This window comes from Oncorhynchus masou, chromosome 6 (genome assembly GCF_036934945.1).
Source record: "Oncorhynchus masou masou isolate Uvic2021 chromosome 6, UVic_Omas_1.1, whole genome shotgun sequence".
Lineage (NCBI taxonomy): Eukaryota > Metazoa > Chordata > Actinopteri > Salmoniformes > Salmonidae > Oncorhynchus > Oncorhynchus masou.
This window is the reverse complement of record NC_088217.1, coordinates 6488556-6504507: the sequence shown is the minus strand read 5'-3', so window position 1 is coordinate 6504507 and position 15952 is coordinate 6488556. Positions and strand designations below refer to the sequence as shown.

At 43.6% G+C, this 15952-nt stretch overlaps 1 protein-coding gene across 3 annotated transcripts in view; it reads right to left on the bottom strand.

Annotated features, from left to right (window-relative positions):
- LOC135541317 (inositol hexakisphosphate kinase 1-like) overlaps positions 1-15730 on the bottom strand; it is a 97497-nt gene extending 81767 nt beyond the window's left edge. For 2 of the 3 annotated variants that reach the window (XM_064967474.1, XM_064967476.1), the window contains exon 1: positions 15104-15730. The gene's annotated coding sequence lies outside the window, so the exon portion shown is untranslated. Of the gene's footprint in view, positions 1-8124; positions 8457-15103 lie in introns of those variants that run through there. The other variant, XM_064967475.1, reaches the window with a different exon arrangement.
- Positions 15731-15952: the final 222 nt, after the last annotated feature.

Here is a 15952-nt window from a genome sequence, read left to right as displayed (position 1 = left end):
GGGCGGATGCCTCCTCACTGGCCAGCGGGGCGGATGCCTCCTCACTGGCCATCGGGGCGGATGCCTCCTCACTGGCCATCGGGGCGGATGCCTCCTCACTGGCCATCGGGGCGGATGCCTCCTCACTGGCCATCGGGGCGGATGCCTCCTCACTGGCCATCGGGGCGGATGCCTCCTCACTGGCCATCGGGGCGGATGCCTCCTCACTGGCCATCGGGGCGGATGCCTCCTCACTGGCCATCGGGGCGGATGCCTCCTCACTGGCCATCGGGCGGATGCCTCCTCACTGGCCATCGGGGCGGATGCCTCCTCACTGGCCATCGGGGCGGATGCCTCCTCACTGGCCATCGGGCGGATGCCTCCTCACTGGCCATCGGGCGGATGCCTCCTCACTGGCCATCGGGGCGGATGCCTCCTCACTGGCCATCGGGGCGGATGCCTCCTCACTGGCCATCGGGGCGGATGCCTCCTCACTGGCCATCGGGGCGGATGCCTCCTCACTGGCCATCGGGGCGGATGCCTCCTCACTGGCCATCGGGGCGGATGCCTCCTCACTGGCCATCGGGGCGGATGCCTCCTCACTGGCCATCGGGCGGATGCCTCCTCACTGGCCATCGGGCGGATGCCTCCTCACTGGCCATCGGGCGGATGCCTCCTCACTGGCCATCGGGGCGGATGCCTCCTACTGGCCATCGGGGCGGATCCCTTTTTACTGGCCATCGGGGCGGATCCCTCTTTACTGGCCATCGGGGCGGATCCTCTTTACTGGCCATCGGGCGGATCCTCCTTACTGGCCATCGGGGCGGATCCCTCTTTACTGGCCATCGGGGCGGATCCCTCTTTACTGGCCATCGGGGCGGATCCCTCTTTACTGGCCATCGGGGCGGATCCCTCTTTACTGGCCATCGGGGAAATTCAACATTTCCCCTGTGAGAGATTTTGGCTAACCAAAACCCTCCATTCAAGCTACAGCACGCAGAGCGTAACAGGCATGGGAGGAAATGAATGTAGATCTTATTTGAATGTGTGAAGCTCGGAGTAGCCGTTATGTATTGTAGCAGAGATATTTCTCTATTTCATTTTCAATACATTTGCAAAACTCTATAGAAACATGTTTTTAGTTTTGGCATTATGGGTGGGGTATTGTGTGTGTAGATGGGTGAAAGAAAACAATTCTATTGAATCCCTTTGAATTCAGACTAACAAAACGTGGAATAAGTAAAGGAGTATGAATACTTTCCAGAGACAGACACACACTGAGTGGACAAAACATTAGGAACACCTTCCTCATACTGAGTGTCCCCCCCCTCTTTTGTCCTCAGAACAGCCTCAATTTGTTGCAGCATGGACTCTACAAGGTGTTGAAGGCGTTCCACAGGGATGTTGGCCCATGTTGATGCCAACACTTCCCACAGTTGTGTCAAGTTGGTTGGATGTCATTTGGGTGGTGGACCATTCTTGATACACACAGGAAACTGTTGAGTGTGAAAAACCCCAGCAGCGTTACAGTTCTTGACACGTTCAAACCAGTGCGCCTGGCACCTACTACCATACCCTGTTCAAAGGCACTTAAATATTTCGTCTTGCCCATTCACCCTCTGAATGGCACACATACACAATCCATGTATCAACTGTCTCAAGGCTTAAAAATCCTTCTTTATCCTGTCTCCTCCCCTTCATCTTCACTGATTGAAGTGGCCACCAGCTGGGCGACCCTGGTTTAAAGAGTTTAAAACCTACTTTTCCAGGCTGTTTCGGCTTCATAGTAACAAGGTCTACCAACGTAATTATATCAAGAAGTATATCATCAACACAGATCTAGCCTACAGCGACACTGTGAGACATTGAAAATGACTTTTAATTTGCTTGATTCCCCAAATGGCACCCAATTCCCTATGGGGACTGGTCTAAAGTAGTGCACCCTATACCCTATGGGGCCTGGTCTAAAGTAATGCACCCTATGGGGCCTGGTCTAAAGTAATGCACCCTATGGGGCCTGGTCTAAAGTAATGCACCCTATGGGGCCTGGTCTAAAGTAGTGCACCCTATGGGGCCTGGTCTAAAGTAGTGCACCCTATGGGGCCTGGTCTAAAGTAGCGCACCCTATGGGGCCTGGTCTAAAGTAGCGCACCCTATGGGGCCTGGTCTAAAGTAGCGCACCCTATGGGGCCTGGTCTAAAGTAGCGCACCCTATGGGGCCTGGTCTAAAGTAGCGCACCCTATGGGGCCTGGTCTAAAGTAGCGCACCCTATGGGGCCTGGTCTAAAGTAGCGCACCCTATGGGGCCTGGTCTAAAGTAGCGCACCCTATGGGGCCTGGTCTAAAGTAGTGCACCCTATGGGGCCTGGTCTAAAGTAGTGCACCCTATGGGGCCTGGTCTAAAGTAGTGCACCCTATGGGGCCTGGTCTAAAGTAGTGCACCCTATGGGGCCTGGTCTAAAGTAATGCACCCTATGGGGCCTGGTCTAAAGTAATGCACCCTATGGGGCCTGGTCTAAAGTAATGCACCCTATGGGGCCTGGTCTAAAGTAATGCACCCTATGGGGCCTGGTCTAAAGTAATGCACCCTATGGGGCCTGGTCTAAAGTAATGCACCCTATGGGGCCTGGTCTAAAGTAATGCACCCTATGGGGCCTGGTCTAAAGTAATGCACCCTATGGGGCCTGGTCTAAAGTAGTGCACCCTATACCCTATTGGGCCTAGTCAAAAGTAATGCACCCTATACCCTATGGGGCCTGGTCTAAAGTAATGTACCCTATGGGGCCTGGTTAAAAGTAGTGCACTGTATAGGGAATAAGCCAAAAAGACATGAGCTCCAACCTCAGCTGGGAACTGGGGTGAGTGGGTGGGTGGGAGTTGCAAAGTGCAAGGATGAGACTAAATACAGACAAATAGATATAAATGGTAAATAACATGGTAAAAACGTGGTTTAAATGACATCTTTCTAACTGCAAGCAAATCATCAGAGCATATTCCACCAAAAAGAGCAGGACCCAATACGTACCAACCATATCAGAGTAGGAATGCTGATCTAGGATCAGGATCTATACAACAACAACAAAAATAAGTCTGAACTGATCCTAGATCAGAACTCCTACTCAGACAATGAATACAAACCGATAACTATGCTGATCCTAGATCAGAACTCCTACTCAGACAATGAATACAAACCGATAACTATGCTGATCCTAGATCAGAACTCCTACTCAGACAATGAATACAAACCGATAACTATGCTGATCCTAGATCAGAACTCCTACTCAGACAATGAATACAAACCGATAACTATGCTGATCCTAGATCAGAACTCCTACTCAGACAATGAATACAAGCCCATAACTATACGCTCAGCCAGTTTAAATCAAACAAACAAATACTTACCCTTGCAAGTACATTAGTATTCTATATAGCCTCTATGAGCAACAGAGTCCCCAAATCCAGTATAAAATCAAGAAAGAGTACAGGTATTATATAGAGTCATTATTGGATGGAACTCCGTTCCATCTCCTATTGTTCAAGTGAACAGCAAACCTGTTTAAAAAAATAAAAACAGATGAAGCAACACTTCACCACACACAACGCCTCTCCCCTATTTGACCTAGATAAGTTTGTGTGTATTGATATGTAGGCTACGTGTGCCTTTAAAAAAAAAATGGATTTAGCTCTGTCCTTGAGCTATTCTTGTCTATTAAAATGTTCTGTATTATGTCACGATTCATGTGGAGCCCAGGAAGAGTAGCTGTTGCTTTAGGAACAGCTATTCTAATCAAATATCACAATACCAAAGACTGTGTTATATACAAAGAGACTTATGAAGACACACAGCCTCAGACACAGACAGACTGAACTTAGCTTCTCTACATCAAAGAGAAATAAGTTCAAATGTCAAGATTTCACAGAAACAAAAACACACACACACACACACACAATTAGGCAACTACACACACACTAGGCAACCGCACACACACACACACTAGGCAACCGCACACACACACACACACTAGGCAACCGCACACACACACACACACTAGGCAACCGCACACACACACACACACTAGGCAACCGCACACACACACCAGGCAACCGCACACACACACTAGGCAACCGCACACACGCGCACACACACACTAGGCAACCGCGCGCACGGCAACCGCACGCACGGCAATCGTGCAATTAATAACTTCACCCTGCTCAAAGGGATATTCAATTGTTGCTTTTTTTTTCTTCAATAGGGGCCCTTCTTTGCTAGGCATTGGAAAAACTTCCTAGTCTTTGTGGTTGAATCTGTGTTTGAAATTCACTGCTCGACTGAGGGACCTTAGAGATCATTGTACGTGTGGGGTACAGAGATGAGGTAGTCATTCAAAAATCATGTTAAACACTATTATTGATTACAGAGTGAGTATGTAACTTCTTAAGCACGTTTTTACTCTTTAAATTATTTAGGCTTGCATTAACAAAGGGGTTGAATACTTATTGACTAAAGACAGTTCAGCTTTTCATTTTTAATTATGTTGTACAATAAGAAAAAACGTACAGAAAACATAATTCCACTGACTTTATGGAGTAATGTGTGTAGTTGGCCAGTGACAAAAAAAATCTCAATGTAGTCCATTTTAAATTCAGGCTGTAGCAACAAACATGTGGGAAAAGTCAAGGGGTGTGAATACGGTCTGTAGTCAAAATGTTGATTTTAATTAACAGAATACTCCATGACATGAATAATAGATGGTAGTATTGTCAAACGTGTCGACAAGGGTGATGCAACTTATCAGTGAAAATAACCCTGGGGTGGGTAGGAGGAGGCACAAGGCAGGACTAGACAGCTGTTGATCCCCAATGCCCTTCCTTATGAACAGTTCTCACTGAACAAAAAAAGACTGCACTTACACAGGCATTTTCTTTTATGGGCTTAGGTGGTGGGCGTAGCAGCGGGCGTGACAGAGATTACATTTACATTACATTTTAGAGGATCTAGGATCAATGGAGACAATCAGGTTGTTTTTTAGTTAAAAAAAAAAAAATCATGCATCTTTTGAAACATTCACAAATAGTAATGGCCTCTAATCCTTCCAGCTACCTACTGGACCATATTCCAACTAAACTACTGAAAGAGCTACTTCCTGTGCTTGGCCCTCATATGCAGAGCATAATAATTGTCTCCCTATCTACCAGATATGCACCAAACGTACTAAAAGTGGCAGCAACAAAGCCTCTCCTGAAATAATATTTAGTGGAAAAAAAAATGTCAATTGGCCTTTATCGAATTTCTCATTCCTCTCAAAAATTTAAGAAAAAGTTGTTGCTAGGCAACTCACTGCCTTTCTGAAGACAGATAATGTCTACTAAACGCTCCAATCATCATAGCACTGAGATCGCACTCGTAAAGGTGGTAAATTACCTTTTAAATGGCCTCAGACCAAGGCTTTGTGTTTGTCCTCCTGCTCCTAGACCTTAGTGCCGCTTTCTACACCATCGATCACCACATTCTTTTGGAGAGATTGGAAACCCTAATTGGTCGACATGGACATGTTCTTGCCTGGTCGAGATCATATCATTCAGAAAGATGTCAGTTCATCTCTGTGGATGGTTTGTCCTCTGGCAAATCAATGGTAAGTTTCGGTGTTCCTCAAGGTTCCGTTCTAGGACCACTATTATTTTCACTATATACGCTACCTCTTTGTGGTCATTCGGAAATACAATGTCAACTTTCACTGCCATACAGACGAAACACAGCTGTACATTTCAATGAAACATAGTGAAGCACCTATATTGCCTACCCTGGAAGCCTGTGTTTCAGACATAAGGAAGTGGATGGTTGCAAATGTTATTAAGTTTAAATTTGGACAAAAACAGAGATGCTAATTCCAGGTCTCAAGAAACAAAAAGATCTGCTGTTTGACAATGATAGTTGTACAGTCGGCTCAAATAAAACTGAAGGATCTCTGCTGACAAACATCAAAAATATTTAAAGACCAGCATTTTTCCAGCTTTGTAACATAGCAAAAATCAGACACTTTTTGGCTAATATTTTCTGGCAGAAAAACTAATCCATGCATTTGTCACTTCTAGATTAGACTACTGTAATGCTTTACTCTCAGGCTACCCGGATAAAAAAATAAATCATCTTCAGTTAGTGCTAAACAAGGCTGCTAGAATCTAGACGAGAACCAAAACATTTGATCATATTACTCCAGTGCTAGCCTCTCTACAGTGGCTTCCTGTTAATCAAGGCCAGTGCTGATTTCAAGTTGTTACTGCTACCCTACAAATCATTACATGGACTTGCTCCGACCAGACGATTTGGTTCTGCCGTACATACCTACATGTACGCTACGGTCACAAGACGCAGGCCTCCTTAATGTTCCTAGAATTTCTGAGCCAACAGCTGGAGGCAGAGCTTTCTCCTAAGAAATACATTTTTATGGAATGGTCTGCCTATCCATATGAGAGACGCAGACTCGGTTTCAAGTCTTTACTGAAGACTCATCTCTTCAGTAGGTCCTATGATTGAGCGTGGTCCTGCCCAGGGCACCGAAAGTGAACGACAAGTCAATGGAGTGACCAACTACCCTTGCCGTCTCTGCCTGGCCGGTTCCCTTATCTCCACTGGGATTCTTTATCTCTGACCATATTACGGGGGCTGAGTCACTAGAATGCTCACGCTCTCCAATGCCGTCCCCTGGGAGGGGTGAATCACGTCGTACCAGGCTTTCTCAACCTAAGTGGATTGAGTCACTGGCGTGATCTTCATTCCTGTCCACTGACTTGGCTGTCCCCATCCCCAGTCCACCTGGTCGTGCTGCTGATCCAGTTTCTGTTGTTAGGCTGCAGCTATGGAATCCTAACCACCTTGTCCCAGACCTGCTTTTACGACCCCCCCCCCCCCCGGCACCTGCTGTCTCGACCTCTGAATGCTCGGCTATGAAAAGCCATCTGACATTAACTCTGCCCTCTTGCACCCTCTACAACCACTGTGATTATTACATCACCCTGCTGGTCTTCTTTGAACATCTTGAAAAACGATCTGGCCTTAGTGGCCATGTACTCTTATGATCTCCACCTGGCACACAGAACCTGGTTCCTCTAGGTTTCTTTCTAGGTTCCAGGCATTCAAGGAAGTTTTTTTTCCCTAGCCACTGTGCTTCGACATCTGCATTGCTTGCTCTCTGGTGTTTTAGGCTGGGTTTCTGTATAAGTACTTTGTGACATCTGCTGATGTAAAAAAGGGCTTAATAAATAAAAAATGTGATGGTTTGAGGCCTCAAATAAATAAATAAAAATTAAAAAGCAAGCATATTTCCTGCAATTACACACATTTTACCATGCAGCTGAGAGAAAATGTGGCAGTTCATTTCCTACGATTTGATGCATTTTGCCAAGGATAAATCTGGTTTTATTTTGCTCAAACAATAACAAAATTAGTACTGCTAAATTAATTATTTGGGGAAATTTCAATTCTCCCCGTCTAGTTTTTAATTTATTTTGGTGACTGTTAGTTCTCAAAGATACTATAATTTAAAAATATATATTAGATCCATTATCTTTTCTACATAGTTTATATCTGGTTTAGTTGGGGGGGTTTTTTGGTTGGTATTTTTACACTTGGACGATCCGAGAAAATGCTTCGCCGGCCAACCCAAGGATTACAACGGCAGACAAATCCCTGTTAAAGGAGACAGCACTTCTTCTCTAGTCGCAATAAACTCGGCTACTGCAAGAACATCAGCCAATCATTCACACAACAACAACACACTTCCTTCATATATAGATTTATCTTTACTACGTCACATTATTTCCCCATGACAACCACGATAATCTGACACTGTTTTTGCTTGACCACATTACCATAACAATAAAAGGCATGCTCCGACGGCCGGTGTCAGTGTAACGGATATGAAACATACCCTAGCCTACAATGAATAGGATTCCAAGCTACAACCTCAAGTCTATCCCAAACACCATGGAATTATAACGGAGCTTAAAATAAAAAATAAAAAAATCATGGTTAAGAGAAGATTCACACCACTGTGGCTCAAACTAGGGATAAAGAAACTATCAACTACTATCAACTTGAAAAGACAAGGCTGAAGAAAAGTAGGTGCATAACAGTCTACTCTTTACCTGCTCATTCTGACATCTTGATGAGAGAAGTACAGTAGTATCCAGCCTTAGTGTTTTCCTTCTCTTCCTGTTGTCTCAGTCAGAGCTTGCTAGCCATGTTGTGCTAGTCCTATATGAGAGACTGACTGGCTGGCACTCAGCTCAAAGATACCTAGGGCTCAAAGAGGGAGGGATTAAAGCCGTTAAGTGTTTGGCATAAACTTCCTTCCTGTTCAGTTGGTTTTTTTGCCACTATTTTCCAGGGAATCATAGAAGTACAGTCATACTTCACCCTCTGGTTCAAGCCCCACTCCAAATCAGTTCAAAACTCAAAACACTGCTTTGTAGCGACAGTCCCCTCTAAAATTGAGGGCATGCTTCAGGACCCAACAGAACAGAAAGGCAACAGCTGAGAGAGAGAATGAGCGCGAGAGAGAGAGGAGAGAGAGAGGAGAGAGAGAGAGAGGAGGAGCGGGAGAGAGAGAGCAAGAGGAGGAGCGGGAGAGAGAGAGAGAGGAGGAGCGGGAGAGAGAGAGAGAGGAGGAGCGGGAGAGAGAGAGAGAGAGAGAGAGAGAGAGAGAGAGAGAGAGAGAGGGAGGGAGGGAGAGGAGGAGCGGGAGAGAGGAGGAGTGGGAGAGAGAGAGAGAGAGAGAGAGAGAGAGGAGGAGCGGGAGAGAGAGAGAGAGAGAGCAAGAGGTGACCCTAATAAGCCTCTTTAGTGTGGTGACAGAGCAGGTCCAGGACAGGATTCCTTCTTTTCACTCTGTCAATTAGGTTCATATTGTGGAGTAACTACAATGTTGGACCTGGACCTAACCAACTGGCAAGTGTCTTCACTGACATCTCAACATGTCCCTGTCTGAGTCTGTAACACCAACATGTTTCAAGCAGACCACCATCGTCCCTGTGCCCAAGAACACTAAGGTAACCTGCCTAAATGACTACCGACCCGTAGCACTCACATCTGCAGCCATGACGGAAGTGCTTTGAAAGGCTGGTTATGGCTCACATCAACACCATAATCCCACTAAACTTAGACCCACACCGATTTGCATACCGCCCCAAACAGATCCAGATGACGCAATCTCTTTTGCACTCCACACTGCCCTTTCCCACCTGAACAAAAGGAATACCTACGTGAGAATGCAGTTCATTGACGACAGCACAGCTTTCAACACCATAACGCTCTCAAAGCTCATCACTCAGCTGAGAACCCTGGGACGAAACACCTCCCTCTGCAACTGGATCCTGGACTTCCTGATGGGCCGCCCCCAGGTGGTAAGAGTAGGTAACAACACACCTGCCACGCTGATCCTCAACACAAGGGCCCTTCAGGTCGGGCTGGGCGATATGGCCAAAACATCATATCACGGTATTGAATTTTTTTTAAATTATATATATACTATACTATATATATATATATATATATATACTATACTATACTATACTATACTATATATATATATATATATATATATATATATATAGTTTTTATCACAGTATGACGGTATTTTATGTTTTTAAATTAGAACATTTCTAAATGTGCTTTGTAAGTAGTGCATGATCTTAGGGTGGCAACACATACATTAAGTAACTTCAAAATGAGTCTTTCTCCATTCTGAATGTTTTATACTGTTCAATTCAACTTCAACCCAAAATATTTTTGGGGGTATTTTCATATATTTTCTGCATTTGTTGCACTCATTTGAGATAATTGTCACACTGCCATACAGGGCTGCATGAATAAACCTTATTTTGAACCAAACGTTGCAATCGCGTTTTGACTTATGATTCCGAGCAAAACACTTGGGTGAAATGTTGGAATCATGGAAATAGAATGATTATTCTAATTCTATAGTTAGAATATGATAGTGGGCACTTTGAATAGTGTTGTTTGACATAAAAACGAATGAAAATGCCAGGGAGGAGTTATTGTGATTTATTTTTTTAGGAAACAAACACTTATGGTAGGAACCAAAGTATTCATAATTGTTTCCTAGGGGACCCTATAATCTTTGGCTACATTGTCTGTTCTCTTAGCTACCTCATGTAGCTAACATATTAATGCTTCTGGTATTCCTCTTTGATTTAGAAGATACTGTTGCACAAACAACATGCTGATTTTGGTCTATACCATCACTGGTAGTATCAGGCTGTATAACTAATTATATGTTTGCTCTGACTCCGTACATTAGCTAGCTACCTAGCGATTAGCAGCTAACAAGATTTAGGCCCCAACTTGCTAAGAAAAAGACAAACGAGCTGTGTGCTGATGTAAGAATCACAAACTAATGGTGTAATTATAGTACACTAGTGGATTTATATGAAGAAACAAAGTGAAAACAGCAATGTTGCCATCAACATTGTTGCATGCGCTGCATTGACCATGCAGACTGAAAGCAGCATGGAGAGAGAGCGAGAGATGACTCATGTAGCGAAGTAAACTATAAAAACGGATGTTACACACGATGTATCACTTTTTTTTTTAAATCAAACATTCAAATACCGTTATAGAAGGTAAGTAAAAACCCAAACTGGTCCATGCATTAATACCGGTATATCGTAAAATACGGTATACCGCCCCAGCCCTACCCTCAGGGGTGCATGCTCAGTCCCCCCTTGTACTCCCTATTCACTCATGATGGCACGACTCCAACACCACCATCAAGGTTTGCCGATGACAAGAGTGGTAAGCCTAATCACCGACAACGATGAGACAGCCTATAGGGAGGTCAGAGACCTCAAATAACCGGTGCCCCCGCACATAGACTCTGTACTGGTACCCCCTGTATATAGCCTCGCTATTGTTATTATACTGCTGCTGTTAAACTATTTGTTACTTTTATTTACTTAATACTTTTCTTCAAGCATTGTTGAGTTAGGGCTTGTAAGCAATTCACTGTAAGGCCTGTTGTATTCGGCGCATTTGACTAATAGGATTTGATGTTGTTGATCCATCCTCAGTTCTCTCCCATCACAGCAATTAAAACTCTGTTTTAAAGTCACCAGTGGCCTCATGGTGAAATTCCTGAGCGGTTTCCTTCCTCTCTGGCAACTGAGTTAGGAAGGACGCCTGTATCTTTGTAGTGACTGGGTGGATTGACACATCATCCAAAGTGTCATTAGTATCTTCACCATGCTCAAAAGGGATATTCAATGGCTGTTGTTTTTTTTTTTACACATCTGCCAATAGGTGCCTTTCTTTGCGAGACATTGGAAAACCTCCCTAGTCTTTGTGGTTGAATCTGTGTTTGAAATTCACTGCTCAACTTAGGGACCTTAAAGGTCAATTGTTTGTGTGGGGTACAGAGATAAGGTAGTCATTCAAAAATCATGTTAAACACTATTATTGCACAGAGAGTGAGTCCATACAACTTATTATGTGACTTGTTAAGCAAATGTTTACTCCTGAACATATTCAGGCTTACCATAACAAAGAGGGTTGAACACTTATTGACTAAAGACAGTTCAGCTTTTCATTCTGTATTATTTGGTAAAAATATCAAAATACATCATTCCACTTCAACATTATGGGCTTTTTGTGTGCAGTAGGCCATTAACCAAAACATTTTTTTTTATCAATTTGAAATTCAAGCAACAAAATGTGGAAAAAGTCATGGGGTGTGAAGGTACTGTATGTAAAAGAGAAATGGAAAAGGGAGGAGAATATGGTAATTTCTGTGTAGGAGTGGGAAACCGGTTTTATTTAAGTAGGCAAGTCAGCTAAGAACAAATTCTTATTTACAATGACGGCCTACCCCGGCCAAACCTGAACAACGCTGGGTCAATTGCACGCCACCCTATGGGACTTCCGATCACGGCCAGATGTGATACAGCCCCGGATTCCAAACCAGGGACTGTAGTGACACCTCTTGCACTGAAATGCAGTGCCTTAGACCGCTGTGCCACTCGGGAGACCTTATTCCAATCACTATGGAAATTAAGAACATCATTGACTTGGAGGGAATTTAGATTGATAAAGAAACACATCATATTTTTCTCTCATCTGCAGAAAGACATCAGAGTAGTGGAATGGGGTGTTGAACATCATGTGGATACAATGAGGCAAACCATTACCACATATTTTGTGAATGCCCTAAGCTTGTTTCATACTGGCAGGACGTGCATAGAAGCATGGAAGACATATTAAAGGTTGATGTCCCATGCAGAGGTGAGGTTCTGTATTCAAGGGCCTACTGGTTAGAGACTTGGGCCACTAACTGAAAGGTTGCTGGTTAAAATCCCCGAGCTGACAAGGTAAAAAAAATATGTCGTTCTGCCCCTGAACAAAGCAGTTAAACCCACTGTTTCCCTGTAGGCTGTAATTGTAAATAATAATTTGTTCTTTAACGGACTTGCCTAGTTAAACAAAAGGTTACATTTTTTATTTGTTTATTCAGGGAACAAGCTTGATTGGTAATACTCCTAATCGCAAGTAAGAAAGCCCTTATAACGGTTAGAATCAAAGGCGTCCGTGGTAGATGAGTGGATAACATGTGATCTATGTGATGGAGAGGCTGACCTTTTCTCTGAGACTACAGGGGAAAAAAATGGATTCATAGTGACTGTCAAACTGGATTGAGTAATATAGCATCGTTAAGGTCTGATTTTGTTTAATGGTCAAAGTGGAAAAATCTGTCTCTGTAATACAATCCATCTGTTCACCTGTTAATAGTTACTGTATAAAAAAAACTGGAGAGAAAAATATTGGAAACTTTAAAACAAAGACCTTTGATCTATGACACTGCATTCCTGAGACTCACTGAATGTCTTATTTTTGGGGTTTTATGCTTTTTAACTTTTGTGCCCTCTTTGTCTTGATGCTTTTCATTGTAGACATCTTGCATATTCACACTTAAAAATGGAGGCAACTATATGTACATTCTATATTTGGACTTGGTGATGTGGAGTGGCCCTGAGGGGCTGTGTTGCATGAGTGGACTTTCTCATGGACAACTGAACTATGGCTTGGTGTGAGAGAAGTCTCAATGAAATGTAACTTGTGTCTGAATCTTATTCCCCCCCCCAAATAAAAACAGAATTTCAACAACAACAAATATTTAGACTCGAGGTGAAGGATTTGAATGAACATGTGTAATAGCTGGGTGGAGGTAGGCCTATTGAATGGGCATGTAAGTTAACTGCTGGGGAAGCTTGATAGAATAGCTTTATAAAAAACAACTTTAAAAAATGCTTAATCAACATCTTCTCACACTCACAGACATGTCATGACTTACAACATGCAAGTCTGCAAATGTATATTGCTTTTGCTGACCGAATGTTTATGATGAGGTTGTTGTTGTCTTTCTACCAGCATAAAATGTTGTTTCTTCTGTGGCGTGTGATTTCTCTACATGGGATTATGCTTTTGAAGAAAGAGAGCTGTGCAGAGTGACAGACACCAATACTGTTAAAACAACAATGTCCCTCCCCAAGACACCAACCATAATGGGTTAGGCCCCTAGCCTTTAGCGATATCCTTCAACAACAGCTATGTCTAATAACATGGCTACGCAATGCCACTCAAACCCCCCCATCTCAACACCACTGTCAACTCCAGGGAGGTCAGCCAGCACACAGGAGCCAGAGAAACGGGCTAGGTGGGTGACCTCTAGAGGGGAACGTATAGGGACGCTGCATGTGGAAAGAATAACATTTGTCACAGAGACACATTCAACAGGTGACCCATGCTAATTGATGGGGCACAGCCCGTCAGTAGGGCAGGCAGCAACTCTAGGATGTCCCGGTGGGACAGGCCACAGAATGACACAGGACCAACTGGCTTTTCAAAAGCCACAGCTGGATTTGCTCCTAATATGTGATCACATAAATCATTCAACTGATATCCCCCTACCACATTCATAGATGCTAACTACACACCTTTATTGTGTTCCCACAGCCATATCTCCATGTTACTATGGAAGACTGACAGAAGACATATGCAACCACCTGCCTATGAGTATGGCCAGTCCTCTTCTGGCTGTGCCGGGTGGAGATTATAACAGAACATAACCAAGATGTTCAAACGTTCATAGATGACCAGCAGGGTCAAATAATAATAATCACAGTGGTTGTAGAGTGTGCAGCAGGTCAGCACCTCAGGAGTAAATATGTCAGTTGGCTTTTCATAGCTATCTCGCATGCTCCGAACACCCGAGTAAACGCAACTGGGGAGTTAATTGTAGTTTGTCAACTGGAGGCACATACTGCTTGTGGAAATGTGCAAAACTGCTTTAAAACGTTAAAAACACCACGTCGGAATTGTAGTTGACATGGAGCCAAATGTGGGTGAACGTAACCGCTGTAAACACTACACATATGGAGTAGGATTTTCGATAACTAATATCCCTTTACCACAACCTCAGAGGCACTAAATACATGGGTAGAAAATGGGAAGGATAAGCACATTAATGAATATATGATAGGCCTATATGTAAACAAATATCTGGGAGTACGTACAGACTGAGCGTTATTTTGACAATACAATCCTTCATATTTAAATATACGAGGCAGATTAAGTCACACTTGCTCCTCCAGTGTTACATATGACCATAGGTTGTCACAGCTGAATACCGACGTAACATGTTTTCATTGCACGATGGAGGCTTTGAGTGTGAGCAATTGTTTACTGCCCTAACACTAAAAACGGTTGATGTTTTTTCAAAAAGGTTCTATCACATAAGGATAGCTACAGCAAACATTATAACATTCATGTTTATATCAGTCATTGCAGTATCAACAACCAACCCTGGCAAAGATCCAGATTGTAACGTTAACTGATTACATTGTGCGATGAGTATGACGTTAGCTTGCCAGTTAGCCCACCAAAACACGTACATTAGGTATGCTTAATCCAATAAAGACTTTAGCTCAGCTAGATAAACATATTTGGCTATATTAGGTAGCTAAAAAAACGTTTTTTGGCAATGCTCGCCAACTAGTTTTACAACTACGCTAACATTACACATTATACCAAGGTTAGCTAACGTTGTTTACTTACCGGGTTTGTGAATCCTCAGTTTGACAGATGAAAGCAAAACCCAAATCGGAGGGCAAACAGGACAGACCCCTGCCTAGTGAGCCCGAACCGAAATAAACCTTAGCTAGCTAACGCGTTAGCAGATAACTTGTAGCCTGTGTGATTTTAGCTAGTTACTGTTGACTTAAATCGATGTAGTTAATGTTCGCTACAAGTCAACATGGCTAACTAGCTAGGAAGTGCTTGCAACCTGAGAAAGGGTATTCAGGTGGTAGGTACTCTGTAAACCTTAGCTAATGCTAGCTAAATGTCTGACTAAAACACACGATAACAAGCTAGCTAGTTAGCAGCGACTCGGTTTAGCACAATAGCTAATTCGGGTCTCTCAGTTCAGGCAACAATATATATATGTGTGTGTGTCACTCTCCCGTCTAATAACGGCATGCTTCGCATCCAAAACAGTTCGGTACGGCATATATTATGACGACATTTTGTGACGGTTTTGGTCTTCGGTAACGGTTTTTGTCGGATGTTCGTGCACACGACATCATTTTCTTCTTCTTCTTCTGCAGTCAAGCCGAAGTTCGATAGCCTTAGTCAACGCCCCTTCGTCGGTGATTGGTTCAATTGTAAGGCTGACGCTAGCAAATACATTTTTATAACTAATACAAATGTTCACATGTGTCGTTTAGAGCGGTAGCTAATGAAGCATATAGTGGGCGGAACAAGTAAGGAGGTGGGGCAAAGCCAAGCACGAGATCCTATTGGCGCGTTGTATGATCTATTTGCATATTTCCGTTAGGGAACGCCTCATCTGTATAGTAAGCTATGCACAAACTCTATTTGACTTTGCACTCCTAAACATCGCAA